Raw genomic sequence first — 18370 nt, 5'->3', positions numbered from 1 at the left:
AGGGCGGCCCCGCCCCCTCCTCCCTCCTCCCTCCTCCCTCCCGCTGTCCCCGCTCTCAGGGCGCTCAGCGCCTCGGAGCTGTCCAGCCTCAGTGCCAGTGCCAGAGCCTGCTGCCTCCCGCGCGCGCCGCGCCGCCTCCGCGCCTATCCCGCGTTGCGGCCGGCCCGGCCCCGCCCCGCCCCGCCCCGCCGCGGCCCGTCCACTGCTCCCCGCGGGCCTGAGCCGGCCTAGCGGCTGCCCGCTACAACATTAAACCTCGCGGCGGCGGGGCCGGGAGCCAGAGACCCGCCGAAGAGAGCGGCGGCCCGGGACGGCTGCCGAGGGGCGGCCGCGAGTGGATGTGGCGGGAGCCCGAAGCCTGGAGCAGCCAGCGCCGACTGCTCCCGGGCGCCCTATGGCTTGAAGGTAAGGACCAACCTGATAGCGTGACAGGCGACTCAGGGACGAGGCAGGGTCACAAGGAGAGGGCGGGGAGCTTCGAAGACTGCGACCGGGACCAGAAGTTTGTCCGGCCACTCCGGCGTCATCCGCCCGGGAGCGCTCAGGGGGTGTCCCGAACCCAGCGGCTGCCACCCCCCTCCCTCCTTCCGCCCAGGCGGGAATCCTCGGCCCGGCACGAGCGGATACAACCCGGGCAGCTTCTCCGCGGAGCGCGGAGGGAGCCCCTTGGAGGGCACCAGTTCCGGACGACCTGGGAGGGCACTTTCCTCCCTGCACCGGAGCTCGGGATCCTCGGGCACATAGCCAGTTTCCCACTGCCCCAAAAGAAGAAGAAAAAAAGGGTTGTTGTATTGATGCAACCCGAGACTTTTCAGTTTCACAGGGCAAAAGTCAGGAGAGAGGGCTATGCTCTCCCACCCTGGGTTTAGCGCTGTCCTTGGTTCTGAATTTCCATTCTCTTCTGGCCTGTCTCTGACACCCAGTTGGGGAAAAAGCCTGGAATCTGTGAGTGCGGGCGACCATTGGAGCAGTGGCAGTGGGCGACTGTCCAGCTCTGGAATGGATCAAGAGCCCCGCTAGCTCAGAGTGCGCAGACAAGAGGCTGCTCTAAGCTCCAGACACAGCGCATCCCGTCCCTGTCTGTGGCAGGAAGACTTCGAATGGTTCTTCCAGAGGTGTAGAGGCAAGAGGGTGCCTGTGCATCTACACAATAGGCTTCCCCATGGACATGAGTCACAGTGTGGCTCCTCCGTAGGGACAAGCCCTTGCTCTTAGACAGGAAAGCTGTCTGAGCAAGTCACTCTTGCCCCACCTGTCACCTCAGTCCTTTTGGTGCTGGGCTTCCTGAGGATAGGTGAGGTGCAAGGTACTTAGCAGATCTTTCCCCAGATCCTTCTGCACATCCAACCATTTCTCAATTTTGACCAGGCTGCAAATCTTTCAGGCGAATCCTTGCTCTTTTCCAGGGAACTAGACATTCAGTGATCCTTCCCACCACCAGATGCAAATACTCGTGCTTAACCCTGATTCATCCTGCAGCATTAGGACCACTTGAAAAAGAAAGCATCCTTTTCATTTTTCCCATGTACTGCTGTTTGATGAGGGTGGGTAGAGAAAGGCCTTTGTGAAATGTGACCCATTTCAAGTGAATCAGCTAGCTGGCTTGTTGGATTTCAACCCCTGCCTTGAACTTCTTTGCTTAGTGTTCAAAATACATGGCATATTTCTTTCCGGGAGATGTTGATTCTACTTCTGGACTCAGACATCTGAGATTTGGGAGGGTTAGGCCTATCTAGTGCCAAATGAGGGTCATGGCAGTCCCAGCCCGGTCTCTTGAAGAATGTTCTGAGTTTTTCCACCTTCCTTGCACAGCCTGAAGATGAAAAGTGACTCGAAATTGAAGAAATTCTGACCTGTTGTAGAGGTCCTATGCAATATTTCTCTAAGGGATTTTAAAAAATGAACTCCCTGCATTTGAATAATCTGGGAAGCTGTTAAAAATGCATATTTTTACTTCTTCCCCGAAGAAGTGCTGAATGAAAATCTCAAGCTGAAGCCCAGGTGCTTATATTTTAAGCAATATTTCTGAATTGTTGGTATGTACGCTGGTTAGGAAATCACTTCCCATAAAAGTTCAGACTCCTTAGAGAGTCTGTGGATGTTTTGAAATTAAAGTATTTTATTTATCCCATTATCCCCTGAAGTTGCACATGCTAAATTCCTCAAGTGTGGGGCTGTTGGTTGAAGGATCATTCACCTGATTCAATCTCTTTGCTATACTAATGGGTGTGACTAGATCTCTCCCCCAGGATCCCACTGTTTTTTTCTCTGTAAAATAAATTTTTGACTTCTCTAGGAATCACCAATATGGCTGCAAGTAGGTTTGAGTAAATACTAACTAATTGCCCCTCTCTGGGGGCCAATCTGGTGTGTCACTCCTGCCCTCCTTCTGGGTGAGTTTGGTCTTTCATTATGCATGTGCTGTGATCTGCAAACACAACTGCTCCTGAAATGCCAAGGAATGATTATGTCAGCCTAGAAACACATCACGCTCCCCAAAGCTGGTAGCCATTCATGCCCTCCTGGCAGTGACATATTGACTATATTGATTTAATTCTTGTGCTCCATAAACTGGGAGGTTTGTGGAGGTGAATCAGCCAGCAATGATGCTTGTGGGTTAGGCAGTCTCCTCCTTCGCTCTCAAGGCTTTGAATTATTTCTGTCCAGAACAACAATTATAATTTTGAGAATGATGCAGGAGAACCTGAAAGTAAGAAAAATCCTTCCATTCTTTCTCTTATACCAAGAAATGCAAAGAGGAGCTTAGGGTCTCATCAGAAATAGGGCTTCAAATGCTACTGGGATTGACCTGTGGAAGCCAGACTGGTGTGATGTCACCATTCTCTGGGTAAACAGACATAAGGGAAAGGACATGTGACTCTCTCTGGAGAGAGCTGTCTTCATCTCCCCTGCAAGAAAAAGTCATATTTTGGTGTTGAGACAGAAGTGTGTCTGTGAAGATAGCACTGTGTGTGTGTGTGTGTGTGTGTGTGTGTGTGTGCATGCACGTGCATGGGGGGTATAATGAAACCTCCTTGAGCCAAAACTTCCTTCCTAGTGTCTCATATTTTCTGACATTCAGCTCTCTAGTTCTCCCTCTTTCTTGGTTTAATACCTATGAATCTCCAGCAATGAAGGTGTTTCAGCACCTAGGAAGGGAGTGGAGAATCAAAGTTGAGATTTTATAAAGCCAAGACTCCAAGGTGTATCTGCATTATCTCCCAGAATCAGGTTGTATACCAGCAGGTTGCAATAACCTAAGATTTGAAGTCTTGAAAAGAATTTAGCAGAGTGGTCCAGTCTCTTGCATTTCCCTTGAGACATTGTTTACAGGGCTTTAGATTTCTTAGATTATTTGGGTTTCTCAGATGTTTTCCAGAATGCCTTTGTGTCCCAAAAAGGCAGTTGCTCTGAAATACTTAGTCTCTCTCCCACTATTAAAGTTGTCTCAAAAAGGATTTAACTTAGTGGTGCTGTGCCTGCCTTGTAAGTGCAAGTTCCTGAGTTCAATCCCTGGTACCAGGGGGGAAAAAAGAGTGGTGTTAAGTTTCTAGTTCCTGGGCCCAAAGATTGGACTCATCAACCAGGGTTCTCCATCCCACCAAGTGCTCTACACGTAGAAAACATTCAGAACCCACAAGCAACAGAAAAGGCATAACTTGACTCAGCTTCTTAGTTGGAACCCTCCTCTGTACATGACTTGTTACATAGATGACTCGCAGAACCATGTTCCTTCCTCTCACCATAGCTTCTCAAGAATGCATCTTATGGCCCTAGGAAGATCACCATGATGCATAATGGAACCACTAAAGATGTTGTTTATTTGCCATTCTGGATAGTGGATGGATATTGTCCCCATACTCTTTCAGTTCCTCTAATATTATAGAATCTAATGTTAATATACCCCTGCCTTTCGCCTGACTCCATCACCCATGTAGTTGAAAATTTCTTTCTTTTTCTTTTTCTTTTTGATACCAGAGATCAAACTCAGGACCTTATGCTTGGGAGGCAGGCTGCAGAACCACTGAGCTAAATTGCTGGCCCTCTTTCTTATTTTTTAACAATAGAATCATATAATCTAAATGCATAGGTGTAGAAAATAGTTTGATTACAGAGCTGGTATAATGGGGATGGAGAAGAAATAAAATTGTAAGATTCAGCCACTTGGTTTGCTTCTGTTTGGACCCAGAGAAGAGAGAAAAACTTGGCCTGTGGACTGCAATTTCCTTCTTGTCCCTTTCAGCTCTCAGTCTGACAACTGGGTTAAATCAACACCCTTGGCAGCCAGGGTGCTCCTGGGAGTGTGCACCCTCTTCCCTCCCTAGAGACATGTGAATGTGTCTTGGCAGAGGAGCCAAGGCTCTTGCTGGCTCTGTATGGGAGGAGCCAAAGATGACTCAGTAGGGCCTGGGGACTCCCTTCTTCCCAGATGGAAGAGCCTGCACTGCTGAGGTGTCCCAAACTTAGAGACCTGGAGGCTGCTGGGAGTGTTTGGGAGAGTACTGGGCAATATATGAAGGTAGGAGCAGAGAAGTGCTCCTGGGAGCTCCCAAAATAGACTGATGTTAAATATGCATTGAATATAGGCATCAGCTCAGTGCATTTACAGCAATTTTGTTATAATTTGTTGTCACTGGCAAGGATTTTTACTTTTCCCAGGAGGAGACAAGGGAGATATTTGTTATCTATAGGGATGGGAAGGGAAGAAGAAGGACCTTCATTTTTCTGGAGCCCAGTGAATGATGCCAGTATGCTTGCCAATGGGATGATGGTGAAGTCAGGAGACTCAGTCCCAGAGGCCCTATCACCAGGTCTCTAGTCAGTCCTGCCCTCCAGGACTACCCTAGCACAGAGCTGCAGCTGCACCCCTGAAGACTCTCCCCTGTAGATGTCTGGGAGACAAAGTGTATCCTAGGGCTTGTCCATTTGTCACCCAGCTCCTTCAGAATGTGCCTACCCTTCTCATTTCCATCCCAGCCTTGTTGTTATTGTTTGGGTCTAAGTGGCCCAGCAGGGGAAAAGCATTAGAAATGAAATTATTTTTGTTGCACGCTGTATAATTGCCTCCATTTCTCCCTGCTACCCCAGGCAGCAACATCACTAGCAATTCCATGGGAGCCCTTAGTCTGGAAAAGTGGCTTACTCCCAGGCTTCCGTAGAATGGCTACTTTTGACCAGTGGTCCTGTCTGCCAGTCCCTCCACTGCTGGCCTCATTGTCATAACAACTGATATTTATCACACACGTGCTGTGTGCAGGGCACTGTGCACAGCACCTGACATGTGTTTTTCATTTCAATTCCTGATCCCACAACAACTCTATAAAATAGGAACCTTTATCCTCCTGCTTTCGCAGAAGAAGAAGCTCGGGTTTATAGAGGTACATGGCTTGTCCAAGATCACATAGCTAATGTGTGAGGTGAAGGTTCAATGCCAGACTGTCTGATGCTTAAATAATAGCTCTTTCTGACTTATGAAGTGGCATAAATAATTAAAGGTAGAAGAATGGGTGTAAGAGTGTATTTCTAATAAACTGATGTGATGGTGAATTTTGCACATAACACCAGGAAAGTGAGGCGAGGAGATGGAAGAGTGAGGGAATGGATGAAATAACTCTTTGGACCAATTAAAAAGTATTATTCTATGCCTTGGTGTAGGTCGGCCCCTTTGGATGAAATACACGGAGAACACAAGCAATGGGAGCAAAAGGAAAGGAGGGAGGGAGAAGCAGAAGGAAGACAAGAACAGCTAAGCTTTCCAACTTGGCAGGAGGAGCAAGGAAAGAGGTGTGGATGGATGATCAAGCTGGTCTGGGACTGTGATAATATCACCTTCTGCCCTACATCTCTTCCAGTAAATGGAACTGTCCCAAGGATGAAAGCCAGACTTCTGCCAATATTTAGGCCTTTTTGTTGCTTTGTTATGACCATAGATGAAAGCATGTTATTTCCAATAATAAGCTTCTTGATTAAACTGAAAGGTGAGGGTAGGATGGCCTAGAGTGCTGCAGAGACAGAAGTGAGAACTGTCCTTAAGTACTAGCCGAGCAGCAGCTTTTTGGTGGGCAGAAGCAGAAGAGGTTTCGGTATCCCTGGACAGAACACTAATCCTGTGAATCATTTTCTTTAGGTACAGACTAAGAGAACTATTGATATTATGCATAATAAATTCATGTTTGTAAGATTCAGTGACACTAAAGTCTTCATAAAATGATTGGTTAATGATACATTAAAAGACTTCTCTCCTGCTGTTAAACCTCACCATGAGTTTTGTGAATGACATGTACCAATATCTGTTTCCTTATTTGAGCCCTTTAAAACCCATGAGAAAGTTGATTAATTGCTCTCTCCCTGAATATCTTATCTACATGTATATGTCAGTACTAACCTTAATGGGTTATAGTGATTAATGAAGATAATAGATAAAGGCACAATCTACAAGTCTTAACTGTAATGACTATGATTGTTAATTAAAAACCTTAAAGAGGAATATTTTCAGCTGCTGTCCTTTTTCATTAGTTTAGTACCTCATTTTATACCTCTGGAATTATGTTTCTAAATCTTTCACAGAACAATTATTTTTTATGTTCTCCATATATCCACACAAAAATTGTGTGGTGGTCACCTGTTAGAAGCTCTTATTCATCCTGAGTGAGGATGGTTTGAATTGCTTGCCATCCTCCTGAATTAAGTGCTACTGAATTTCTATCTCACCCCATATAGGCCAGAAAGATCCATCAGTCTTCCTGATGGTGGCTTTTCACAGCCTCATTTTTCTTCCTGTCTCTTTGAGTCCTTCATCTGCTACTTCATGGTTGGAGCCTTTGTGATTGGCAGTGTCACATGGTGTGCTGTACTCTGACACAGGCCACTTATTATTAAAAATAAAAATTATAGGAAACATACTAGTGCACAAAGACAAGGCAATTTTCCCCTCTTTTCCCAGATCAAGAGCGCCAAATAACTTCACACTGAGCAGATCTCCAAAGCAGGAAGAAAGACACAGCAGCAGCAAATGCCATGTATGTATTTACATGAAGTATGGCCCTGTTTAAAAAAGATCCTGGGCCTCTCCAATCCAGAAAGCTTCTTTATGTCTCTGTTTTCTGTCTCTCTCTCTCTCTCTCTCTCTCTCTCTCTCTCTCTCTCTCTCTCTCTCTCTCTCTTTGTCTCTCTCTCTGGCTTTTTCCATGTCCCAGAAGTCCTTTCTCATGAAGGCCTCTTCTAACTGGTGCATCTACTTCTGGCCAATTACAAATTCTTGCTGCTTAGTGATGGTAGATTTCAGAGGGCATGACAGGTATTCTGTTCCCAGGCTCTTCCTCAGATCACTCTTTTTTAGATTCTGAGCTCCCTCAGAATCCTTCATTCATTTATAGCAGGATCAACAGGAGAAGTATATTGACAAGCAGAAACTAGCATCCAGAGTCCCAACTGAAGGACATAAGGGTCTCCAAGGTGGATCCCTGTTTTAGTAGACATCTTTCCTTGAGTAATGTGTGCAGCCTAAAGGTCTGGGGTCACTCTGGATAACTAAGGGCACACAATCTTTTCGAGGGAGCTGGAGGGAGGTGGGAGGTGATGGTTGTTCTCTATGATTATAGAGGGAACTTTGCATTATTAAAATAGGGTGGGCAGGCTGGTCGTGAAGAAAGCAACATTTGAGAAAAGACTTAAAGTATGTAGAGGAATGAGCTATTCAGATGTAGAGGGAAAAACATTCAAGGTAGGGGTATCATTCACTCTGCATACATTTTCAAGCATTTAAAACATTTGTCTTATTCTCTTGGAACAATAGGGATAGTACTCTGCATTTGGAACTGTCTTATTTTATTTTATCATTTTATTTTATAGTTCTGGGGATTGAACCCAGGGCCTTCACACTGACCTATATCCCAAGCCCCTCCCTTTTTTATTTTGAGAGACAGGGTCTTCCTAAGTCGCTAATTTGCCTCGGCTGTGCATGAAATTGTGATTCTCTAGCTTTGGCCTCACAGAGTGCTGGGATAATAGACATGTGCCACCATGCCCAGCTTCTCCTTTAATTTTCTAAATCCATCATGTAATAATAATCTCTTTCATTCAAAAACACTCTCAAATACACTATCCCTATTGCTCCTGATAATAATCCATTGAGGTAGCTGTTATAACTCCCATTTTGCAGATCTGGCCACTGAGACTCAGAGAAGATAAGTGAGACTTGCTTAGAGTCACAGAGCTAGAAAGTTCTAGATTCACTGCCTGATGATACCTCTTGTACTCCTTATATTGTCACCTTAATGTTTAGCACTATTTTTTTCCATTGTACATTTCTGTTTTTCCCATTAGAATATGATCCTTGAAGCAGAGAATCTGTCTAATATTTCTCTGGGAATGGTTGTAATTTAAAATGACAATAAGCACTTGGTAGTCACTTGAGATGTTGAGTGTGTGGGTGGCTGATGGGTCAGTGCATGATAGCTTGTTTCCCCACAGCCTCACCCTCTCTCTGTTCACTTGAAGCCCAACAAGAGGCTCTGGCAGCATCTGCAGCATCCCTTGTGTCTCGTGAGTCAGAAAGATGCTTTATGCTTTCCGTCTTTTGTTCTCCACTAGCACTCTCAGGTTACATCACTACAGTGTGGCTTCACAAGTGCACATGGCATTTAAGTGGGGGATATTGAACAGTAGGAGCCCCCTCAACCAGACACACACACACACACACACACACACACACACACACACACACACAGGTATTGGATGCACTGTCAAGAGAACACATTCAGATGTTTTGGTTCAGCTTATCCTGGAGACCTGAAGACACAGAGGATGGAACAGTTGCTGGGGGAGCATCTTTTAGTGCTTTGAGTGGTTTCTGTAATTTGAAGCTGGGGCTTAGTTTGGGAAGCTGGGCTGGTTCTCAGTTTAAAAAGTACAATGCCTATCATTCTACCTGAGACCCTCCAAAGCAGCAATAGTTTAAAACAGTCATACTGAAAAGCCCTTTAAAAAAGTGAGATATGTACCCATCTACCCCTCTAGTTATTCAGTTAACAGAGTGATTCAGGGGATGAACCTGGAAGCCAGACTGATTTAGGCTCAGATCTTTGTTCTGCCACTAACAAGTTGTTGTGGCTTCAATCAAGTTACTATGACCTCATTGAGATGCAGGGTTTTGCTTATCTTTTTCTGAATGACTATGGCACTTACTTTTGTGCAAAGTAAATGAATGAAGCACATAAGTGTTTGGCCCAGTGACTGACACATGGAAATTCTCAATAAGTACACACTGTCATTATTCTTAACATAATTATCAGGAGGCATAGACACATCAACAGGACACTTCCTAGTCTATGCTCTAAATTTTGTCTTCTCCCTTAAGGTGAAAGATGCTATTGCAGATAGGGCAATGAGACAAGGTGGAACCTGACTCAGTGCATTATCCTTGAACGAATTCAGCATACCCTAGCAAAAGAATCAGAGCTGAGCTAGAGCTTGCTTCTGACCCAGGGCCTTTTCTCCACACCCTTCTATCTCCAACCTCAGTGTAGAGCATGGAGTATTCAAGAAACTCAGTGACAGAAGTGTGGAGTTTGAGATGGAGATGGTACAAGGTAAAGTCAGAGGCTATGAACTGTGAAGTCTTAGGAAGGAGACTGGACTGCATCCTGAGAGAATCAAGGAGCTTTTTTGAAGGGTTGGATTTTGGCAGTAGAATAACTTCATTGCCTTGATTAGCATTTTTAAAAACTCACAGAAACTGCTGTAGGACAGGGAAGCAAGACAGGGAAAAGAACAGCCAGGAGAGGTGGCAGTTGTCCAGGATAGCCATGCTGAAAACCTGGATGCTGGTAGGCAGAGGAGCTAGGAGGACATGAAAGATCTGAAAAGATCTGAAAATTCACCGGAATTTTGTGGGCTATGGATGGGCTATGGAAAACAAAAGGAAGGGAGAAGCTAAGGATGATTTCAGGACAATGAAGCAAGGGAACCAAGGATATTGGTAAAACTGTCAATATTGGGCTATAAATCTAAGTCCAGTAGAAGGGAAAGTGAAGGTATTAGGACATTAGGAGGAGAAAGTAGAATCAGCACTGTGATGGTGTTGGTGAAGTCAGAGAACTGGTGTATGTGGAATAATTGAGCAATGGAGCAATGGCAGAGGCAGTTGTGGTCAGAATGGATGATGACAGGGTCCAGAGTGTCCTCATGGAGCTAGCTCACTGAAGTAGAGAGGCTGGTTGGAGATAAGGAGGTCAACGAGCTGAGAAGTCAAGGAATTGCAAGCTAATTCCATTCACCTCAATGGCAGATCTTGAGCTAGAGTAGAAGACAGTGAATGAGATGCCGAAGGGGGATGGTGTCCAGGAATGTATGGATGAAAGTGACAAAGAGGGATGGGGGGGTCATGGATGTGTGGCATGCTCCTCCAAGGAACAGGGGATTTACAGGTGGACAAGGAAAGTGGTAAAAGAGGCATGAGGAAGTGGGTGCAGAAGTAGTGCCCTCAGGTGAAGCTGGGAGGAGAGGAATGGCTGCAACAACATGGCTCACATCTCCTTCTAGATCTTGTCATACTGTTTTCCTCTTCTGTTCTTTCACTGGCTCCCAAGGTCAATAGGATCGCATCCTTGTCCATGTCTACAGAGGTTGGTGGAGAGAGAGGAGAAGAAAGGAGAAAATAGGGTGGTGAGTAGGTATAGAAATAGTGAGAGAGATTAAAGTAGTAGAGGTTATAGGGAAGGGAAAGAAAATGGATCTGTTGACATTTGGTATTTCTTTGCAACCAGTGTACCATAGATAACCTTTTATTTTTATTTTTATTTTTTTCCCATTAAGTTTATTGGTACATTTTCGGTATAAAACACAGTTACATTCATCATTGGGATCTTGTACCATTACATGAGTATCTTGGTTCTTTTTTCCCCCCTTCCCTTGGCCTCCCTTTACCCCCTCCACCCTTCCCTATTGGCAAAGACTTTGATTCCATTTTTTCCTTTTCTCATAATTTTTCTTTTCCCTTTTTTCCTTTCCCCTACTCCTCCCACTTCCCCTGCTCCTTTAGACCTTTTCTTCCTGTTACACAATATCAATTATACATTTTTAAAATTACAATGTCAAGATCTAGGAGACATTACCACAGATTTTACAGAATTTAAAAGGATATAGAAAGCATATTACAAAAATCTTTTTTGAAATAAATTTGACAACTTCTAAGAAGTACCTTGGAAGACAAATTAATGAAACTAACTCTGGAGGAAATATAAAATTTGAATAGCACCTATTAAAGAAAGTATATTCCTAGCTTGAAAACCTACCTATATGACAACAACAGGCTCATAAACATTTTAACTGATAAATTATATCAAACAATTAAAGCAGAAAAAAGAAGGAACACTTCTCCCCTCATTTTAGGAACTCAACATTGTGCTAATACTAAAACTGGATAAAGATAATAGAAGAAAAAATATGAACATAGATAGACATTTGTTTAACAAAACAAACTAATAGAAGTCAGATCTGGCAGGATGTAGAAAGTGGTTTTGTTATAGGGATGGCAGTGTTGGTTCAGCATTGGAAGATTCATCCCCAAAAGTCATCCTTTCAACAGAGGAAAGGAAAAAGCCATATGATCCTGTCACTAGTTGGAGAAAAAGTATTGGACTAAATTCTACAGCTGTTCATAGTAAAAGCTATCAGGAGACTAAAAGTAGAACAGAATCTTCTCAACAGATTAAAGACATGTACTCCATACTTCCAGCTAGAACGCCTTATATGAATGGAGAAGATACAATGCTTTCTCCTTAAGGTGGGGAACAAGGGCAGATATGCTTACTTTTTATCTGTCCATTAAACTTTGAAACCTAGTCCCCACCAACATAGTCTGGCAATAAAATGACACCATTAGGATAGGATTGGCACGGCAGAAGCAAAATCTTTTTATGTAGATGAAATGATCATCTACAGAGAAATACTAAGAAATCTCTAGGAGCCCCTAGAACTTGTATTTGAATTTAGCAGGATTAGAAAACACAAGCTATATATAAAAATTCAGGTCTGTGTATACTTGCTATAAATGAAGAATTGGATATTGAAATTTCAAAGTTATGTAGGAGTACAAAGAACCTAGAAAAGTTAACCTTTTAACATGCTCTTATCTCTACCCCAATGCTCTAGCTTTTGCCCTTAAAGGCTAACTCCTACTCAACTAAGCAGAGGTGTCACCCTTCCCAGGGAGCCTTCCCTGGTTTTCCTTTCCACACTATCCCACCTTCCTGGGCTGGGCTATCCTCTCTAGTTCCATAGCATGCAGTATAGGATTGTATGTTACTGTATTTACTTGTCTGTTTCTCTCACTGGATGATAAATTCCTTGAATGTGGAAATGGAGTCCTTATATCTCATAGCCCACTCCATTGTCCATGGTTGGATAGTGACCAGCATCCCCTCATTTAAATATACAATTTCAATAATGACAGCAGCACACATGTCTCCTGCTCATCCTGGAAATCCTCCACATTATTAAGGCAGGGTATGAAGCTCCTCCAGAAGTGATTTATGCTGGAGAGATCCCAGAATGTCGGTGGCTATAAAAACCCTTTAGGACCTAGACTAACTCTTTATGTGTGGATAAGAAAACTGTACTTAGAGAAGGGAGTGATGCATCCAGAATCTCACAGATGCTTCACAGCAGACTAGACCCTGACTCTGGGCATGCCAGTCACCCAGCCCACCTCTACCATTCATCCCAGACCAGCCCTGCCCTCAATCTGATAGCTAGAGATTGTGTTCCCCACACTGTTTGGCCTCAGATAGTCTTGGCCAAATTCCTCTGATTTGAGACACCTACAAAAAACATCTCCTTATCTTTCTTCTTGTTTCTGTATCCAAAAATTGCTGATTTGATGGCCCTTATTACCCAGATGTACTCTATTTCCTGGAAAATACAGACAAGTGAAGCATCAATTAGGGCCAGGTTAGCACTTATATATTTGAGGGGCTCAGAGCTTTGTGGGACAGGACTGCAGAGCCACCTATGTTCTCATTTTATCATAGTGAAGCAGACTGTAGTTGATGCTCAGTGACATGCAAAAGCTCTTTGGATGCTATATTACTGTTCATGATGTCAAAAGGTACACTGACTGCTCCTGTGTAGGTTACCAAGCAGATCTTAGGGACTGAGCAGCAAGGAGGCACAGGAGAAGGGCTAGTTTCCATGCTCTCCATCTAGCACATGCTTGACAGGTAGCAGGATGTCGATAAATACTTGTTTCATTGAATGAATGATTGCTATCTTCTTGAACAGCAAGCCAAGATTTGCTCAAAAGCACATGGAGCAGAAAGACTGCAAATCTGAGTGGGCTCCTTGACCCCAAGGGTATCAAGAAGATCTCAGAGGGGGAAGAGAGGTGGAAGTCTTTCCCAAACCTCACAGCCATGTGCCTGAAACACTGTAGGGCCACAAAAACCTAGGAAATGTTTTAGTTTCCTCTGGCTGCCGTAATAAAGTACCATGGATGATGTGGTTTTAAACAACCAGACATTTATTCTCTCAGAATTCCGGAGGGTAGGAGTCCAAGGCCAAGGTGTTGGCAGGGCTATGGACCTTCTGAAGACTCCAGGGGAGAATATTTCCTTGTCTCTTTCAGCTTCTCATGGCTCCTAGTGTTCCTTGGCTTGTGGAAAAATCCTTCCGATCTCTGCCTCTGTCTTCACACTGTCACCCTCTCCCCACCTCTGTGTCCTCCCCCTTCTTATAGTAAGGCCAGGCATTGATTTAGGGCCTACTCTAATCCAATATGATCCCTTCTTGATCCTTAACTAATTGCATTTGCAAGGACCTTATTTGCAAACAAGGCCACATCCTGAGGTTCGGGGGGGGACATGAATTTTGGGGTGACACTTTTCAAGCCAAAACAGGGAATGTCCTGCGTCACTGGTTCTAAGTTCCTATAGACATCTTTTGCCTTCTCTGGCAGGACTGTTTCTCTCTCAGCCACCTATTTGGGAACAGCTGCCCATGTATCTTACTGAAGCTTCATCTCCTGAGTTAGAAGGCAAATAAGGACAAGAAAGAAAGCAATTAGTATGACTGGGAGTTCAAGATTAAAAGGATTCACTGACCTGCTGGCATAATGGTTAGTAAAGAGAAAGTAACAGGAGTTTGGAGGAAGACAGAGGAAGACAAGGGTCTCTCCAATGTCCCAGAAAGCAGAGGCCCATGGAAACCTGAATTCGTTAGCCACTTGGCTCAGGCCCAGTAAGCATAGCAGCTGGGTGCCAATGTTAAGTGCCGTATGTAGTTGTAAAGAACTCAGAGATTTGGAATATTCACTCAGGGTTCATTCTACAAACATTTATTAAATGCCTTATGTGTGCCAGGCTCTCAGTCTAAAGCTCTCCTGTCACAGATGAGAGCACTGCAGCTCCAGTCAGCCAGGTGAATTATCTGAGGTCTGCAATCTAATGCTTCTCAATGTATCTCACACAGAGCAATGCTCTTCTCTCCTATGCTCCACTCTGCTATGGGGATTGCTTATCCCTGCCAGGAAATAGTAATAATAATAAAAATTCCTGCATCTAGACAGGCCTCGTCTATGCACAAAATGTTCCCAGAAGTCATTTTGCTGATGTGGTGGGATGGTGGCAGCAGTGAAAATGTCTTCTGGATTCCTGTTGCTAGGTTCAGCTTTTCTGGGGGAGAAAGAGGCCAGGTGTAGGCTGTGCCCTCCCAGTAGAGACCTCAGAGATAGGCTGGGAGGGACTTACTTCCCAAAACAGACCTTAGACCCCAAAGGAGCCCCATCAGGCTGGCCAGTGAGCAGGGATGGTGAGGCTGCTGATGGTGCTAGGTGACTTTTTGGGCCCAGCACATTCTCCTTCCTGTGCTCCTGCCTTAGTGCCTACATGGTCATGTTTGGAGCTACCTATAACATCCCCCAGTAGGCATGAGTCTGTCAGAGCCTGCAGGCTGCTCTGTGATGACCTAGTCCATATCTTATTCTTAGTAATGACTTGTTGAATGACTGGAGTGAGTCTGGAGAGAGCAGTGAATCCTCTTTCCATAATAGGTGAGGGAGGGGGCCAGGAAAAAAGGTGAGGTGATTTCAGTCCAGCTTGGAGACTTGAAGCCTCAGAAGCTCTATCTGGGACTTGGCTTGCAGCTTGCATTAGCAACCTGAGCACCCAGCACCATTGTTTCCTAGCTTCCATCTCTTCTTCATCACTAAATGGTTACCTGCTCTCTGCACAATCTCCCCACACCCTGTTTCCATGGTAATGTCACAGCCACCGAGTCTGTGGTTTTGGTGGGAGAAGAGGGAAGGGCAGAGCCCGGGCACATGTGGCCAGCAAAGGCCATGTGCCTCTTCTGAGCAGCAGTGCTCCAATAGGACAGGAAGGGAGCCTGTACCAGAGGCTGGCAGGGAGGAAGCTGGGTTGAGGGCCTCACAGAGTACCCCCGAGTATCCAGAAAAGGGTCCTGGGAGCTCTCAAGTTGCAGATGGAGTGTCTGTCCACTGGATGCTTTTGGAGGCTGGCAGCTTGGATGTCTCCCTGTTGGGAGTCACAATCCATCCCTGGGGCAGAACACAGGTTCTCTGTGGACCAGGAATGCTCATTCACCTGGGGTTCCCACAATCTTCTCCTCCCCTGCTCTCCTGTCTTGTTCTGCCAGCCCGTGGAAGCTTGAGACTCTCCTGGGTTTGAATATGACTGAGGAGGGAAGGAAACTAGTTCAGTGTTCTCAGCAGATGGCCACTAGCTGGTTTGGCTCTAGAAGTAGCCCAACCCAGTGAACAGATGTAATGATAGTAGAAATGAGCAACCTGTCTAAAGACAGTTGATTTGATAATGCCTCTAATCATAGCCTCTGGCTTTCTGTCCCTCAGACACAGAGGCCCAGGAAAACCTAAGAGAATGTACTCAAAAAGCAAAGAAAGGAAAAGTAGAGCGGGAGTCCAGTCCACCTCCTCCAGGGCTGTGGCATTACTCTTGGCAATCTGCTGATTTGTTGAGCTTTCTTTCTGTGCAAACTGGACTCACATGGACCTGCCTGAACCTCAGGAGTCAGCAGCCATAAATTATAATTTCAGTTCTCTCACCTGAATTGGTGGCCCACCTATGTCAAACCTTTCTTGTCCTTGGATTCCTTATTTCTAAAATGATGGGATTGGATTGGTTGAAGTTTCTCCCAGTGTTAGTAGACTGACTACCAAGAGCTGCCCCATGTGCCACCTTCCTCCATCTGGCTGCATCTGAGAGTCACCAACATAGCTACAAAACATGCACACTAGGAATGTATATACACTAAAATTAATGTGTTGCCTTCTTGCCTACAGCAATATTCAATTTATTATCTACCACTTAAAAATACTGATTATACTATCACCTTATACACTTCATCTTTAATCCTTGTGATAGCTGTAAAGGATAGGAATTATGATTGCCATTCTACAGATGAGGACACTGAGACTCAGAGGTATCAAGTAACTATGCTCAGGGCCATGAAGGTGGTAAAAACTGAAGCTGGTATTTGATCATTAATGCCTACTTTGAGAACCTATACACCAATAAGATGGAAAATACAAAAGAAATGGACAGATTTCTAGAAATTGAAAAAAAAATTGAAAGGGAAGCAATACTCCCAAATTCATTCCTGGAAGCAAGCATCATCTTCATCCCCAAAGCAGAGAAAGACCCAACTGAAAAAGAGAACTATAGGCCAATCTCACTAATGCACATAGATGCAAAAATCCTTAACAAGATACTGGCAAATAGAATGCAAAAGATCATCATGAAGATCATACACCCTGATCAAGTGGGATTGCAGGGTTGGTTCAACATATGCAAATCAATAAATGTAATACACTGTATCAATAGAGCCAAAGACAAAAACCATATGATCATCTCAATAGATGCAGAGAAACCATTTGACAAAATCCAGCATGCATTTATGATAAAAACCCCACAAAAAATTGGAACAGATGGTCTCTACCTCAATCTGATAAAAACCATCTATGAAAAACCAACAGGCAATATCATACTAAATGGCCAAAAACTGAAATCCTTCACACTAAAATCAGGAACAAGACAAGGCTGTCCACTATCACCACTCCCGTTCAATATAGTTTTGGAAATATTAGCCATGGCAAGTAGACAAGAGAAAGGAATAAAACAAATAAAGATAGAAAATGAAGAAGTCAAATTGTCATTATTTGCAGATGACATGATACTCTATATGAAAGGCCCCAAGAACTCCACCAAAAGTCTTCTAGACTTAATAACCAAATTCAGCAAAGTAGCTGGTTACAAGGTCAACACACAAAACTCAACATCTTTCCTCTATATGAACAACAGACTCACTGAGAGAGAAATAGGGCAAATAATTCCTTTCACAATAACATCCAAAAAACTGAAATACCTAGGAATCAAACTAACAAAAGAAATCAAAGACCTCCTCTCTGAAAACTATAGCAGTCTGAAAAGAGAGATTGAAGACGATATCAGAAAATGGAAAGACATCCCTTGCTCCTGGGTAGAAAGAATCAACATAGTAAAAATGGCCATACTTCCAAAATTGCTATATAGATTCAATGCAATCCCAATTGAAATTCCAGCAGCATACTTCATGGACCATGGCAAAACAATCCAAAAATTCATTTGGAGCAAGAAGAGACCTAGATTAGCAAAAGCAATCCTAGGCAACAGAGACATGGCAGGGGGTATCAAACCCCCCAGCTTGAAACTATACTACAAAGCTACTGTGATAAAAACAGAATGGTACTGGCAAAGAAACAGACCTGAGGACCAGTGGAACAGATTAGAAGATGCAGAAACAACTCCAGACACACTCAGCCACCTCATCTTCAACAAAGGAGCCAAACACCCTCACTGGAGAAAAGATACCCTCTTTAAGAAATGGTGCTGGAGAAATTGGGTTTCAACTTGCCAGAGATTAAAACTAGACATATATCTCTCACCATGCACTAAACTAAAATCAAAATGGATTAAAGATCTAAATATTAAAATAGAAACAGTGAACTGGCTGGAACAGAGGTTAGGTAGAACTCTTGAAGACATTGGTGTAGGAAAAGATTTTATGAACAAAACCTCAGTTGCCCATGAACTAGCACAAACAATCAACAAATGGGATCCCTTCCTATTAAAAAGCTTCTGCACAGCAAGAGAAATGACCAGCAGTGTGAAGAGACAACCCACAATGTGGGAAAAAATTTTCACCTGCTGTTCCTCAGACAAAGGTCTACTATCTCAAATCTATAAAGAACTTAAAAAGATCAGACCTCCCAAATTTAAAGACCCAATCCAAAAATGGGCATCTGAAATGAACAGACATTTCTCAGACAAAGAAGTAGAAATAGCAAATAAACATATGA

The 18370-nt window shown here is 44.0% G+C and overlaps 1 protein-coding gene across 1 annotated transcript in view; it reads left to right on the top strand.

Annotated features, from left to right (window-relative positions):
- The first annotated feature begins 204 nt into the window (after positions 1 to 204).
- Positions 205 to 18370, top strand: part of Drd2 (dopamine receptor D2) — a 66737-nt gene continuing 48571 nt past the window's right edge. Inside the window, exon 1 of the mRNA XM_004856608.3 lies at positions 205 to 405. The gene's annotated coding sequence lies outside the window, so the exon portion shown is untranslated. The remainder of the gene's footprint in view (positions 406 to 18370) is intronic.

This window comes from Heterocephalus glaber, unplaced genomic scaffold, assembly GCF_053883595.1.
Source record: "Heterocephalus glaber isolate CG9 unplaced genomic scaffold, H.glaber_assembly_v1.0 deba00001429, whole genome shotgun sequence".
Lineage (NCBI taxonomy): Eukaryota > Metazoa > Chordata > Mammalia > Rodentia > Bathyergidae > Heterocephalus > Heterocephalus glaber.
Note: the sequence above shows the minus strand (reverse complement) of the source record. Positions and strands in the feature narration are given on the sequence as shown.